Here is a 2,230-nt window from a genome sequence, read left to right on the forward strand (position 1 = left end):
TACTGATTTTTCCCTAATTATTGGAATTTCCTCTTCGTCTATTACAAACTTCCTATCACTTAACTTCCCTCTAGTTATTGAGATACTTCTAGACTTACTAGGCTTGATTTTCATACTAGCCCACTTTAAGTTTTTATTAAGTCTCTCAAGTACTCTTTTCATACTGTTGTAGTTATCAACGTCATGTCATCCATGTAGGCCCTAATTGGTGTAAGGCGCATCCCATCCTGCCGCCTCTCTCCACCTACAACCCACTTAGAAGCTCTAATAGTTGTAAATTTAATTGATTAATTATGAGCAACTTTGTTTGTTTGATTAACTTGTTTGCTTTATTAAAATTAGATTTTTGATAATAATTTTGTTTGTTAGTTATTTGTTTAGCATATTTAGATTTGTATAATTAGTATTTTTGTTTAGGCTATTTTTTGGTAATTGGTTAACACTGGGCACTTGGGGTTATTTGAGTAGGTAGGCACACTGAGGACCAGCATGCACCTGGGTGGGCAAATGGTTTTTTACCAGTGCAAAGAGAGGCAGCAGCAGCCATGGTTTTTCTTTGTTCTTTTGTTTGTTTTATTTTGTTGCAATAATTCCACACAAAACTGCAAGATTGGAATGGACATTCATCTTCCTTTGCTTACGTTAACCACATCCCTATGGTGCATCAGTGGCCTTTTGATTAGGTTTGGTTTAAAGTTTAATTTGTTTTTTATGGACAATTGGTCACTACAGTGACAGCATTATTGACAGTGTGTATTATTTCCCCCCTGATTTGTGTGACTGTTTTTGCGTGAGAGTGTGTGCTCTGTTCTTGTGAGGAGCTTTGTGTTGTGGGGATCCGCAGACAGTCGCGAGTTAGTGAGACCTCAACATAGAGCAGGAGCTTCAAAGCCGTGCTCCAGCGCAGGCCAAAGCAGCGCACAGGCCAGGGACCCCATGTCCCGGGCTCACGACCGGCTGCCCGCCACAAGCTCCTACAAAGGACTGTGAAGCCTCTGGTCCGTATCGAGTCTGGACTCTTGGTCTACAGGAGACCGGAGTTCTCCTGCCGCCAAAACAACCATCAGGCCACCGGGAAATGTCCCGGCGCTCCCGACGGGCTGTCCTCCACCAGCTCCCACAGACGACCGTTGAAAGCTCTGATGGCCAGGAATCACGCCATCGCCATTTAAGGGTTCGGACGCTTTACGAGCCGAGATTCGGGGAGCTACGAGTCATATAATGGCTCGCGCTCGGTCCGAGTCTTCCACCACCTCACTGCCGTAGGTGGGAGACCGAGCACCTCAGCACGAGAACGTGAAGCTCGTGCTGAGGGGCTGTGCCTCCAACCGATAGCAGGTGTGGTTGGCCTGTAGGTCTAAGGTCGCTGTCCCTGCAGCCCAGACCGCAGGGTTCCCTGATACCAGCAGAGCTTTCCACGTCTCCTCTGTGGGAGAGCGGAATGAAAATACTGGCAGCCACGACTTCTATTTACAATCTCGGTCAGGGAGAACTAGTGACGTATTGTGTGACGTATCAAAGTCAAGAGACTGCCCCTTGGGATTATGGGTAATGTCTATTAATCAGGAGTTCCATCCTGTCGTCGTGATGGCAACAAGAATGTGGCCAGTGGCGGCTGGCCAATAGGGGGCGCTAGGGCGCCGCCCTCCCTGATGGAAAGTGATTTTTAAATGTTTTTATTTATTTTTATTTTTTCTAAAATAATCGTTTAAAATAAATGATTACTGCTTATTTTACAAATAAATGTGTTTTGAATTATAAAGAACGAGCCATATATATAATATATACCATTATTTATGGGGTAATTTGTGTCCACGGTCATTTCCCCTCTCTCCTGGGGCGCTAGAAAAGTTGCCCCAGCACTGCAGCAGTTCAGCCAATGGTAGACTGTTGCTGAGACAAAAAAAAGGGTAATTTAGCCAATTAGTGTCATCAAATTTGTTAAGCTTGGGGCGCTGAAAATATCGCCCCAAGCCTGTAAGTATCCTAGCAACCAGAAACAAGTGTCGGAAATCGAGACGGCGTCGTCAAGTAGACAAGAACAAGAACAAGAACACGCAGAGCTTCAGCTACCCGTAAATTCTGTAAAATCGCTCTTGCTAAACCACTTCGAAAGGAGAACTTTAGGGGAAAAACTTTGTGTTAAAGAACTTGGACCTGAGAAGCCCGGTCTGAATTTAACACAGCAGACACAGGAGAAAGGTAAAACTCACCAGAGGAGCTTCTCTCT

The sequence above is a fragment of the Seriola lalandi genome, unplaced genomic scaffold (assembly GCF_002814215.2).
Source record: "Seriola lalandi dorsalis isolate HSWRI2012SDOR001 ecotype SW California unplaced genomic scaffold, Sedor1 jcf7180002054585, whole genome shotgun sequence".
Taxonomy (NCBI): Eukaryota; Metazoa; Chordata; class Actinopteri; order Carangiformes; family Carangidae; genus Seriola; species Seriola lalandi.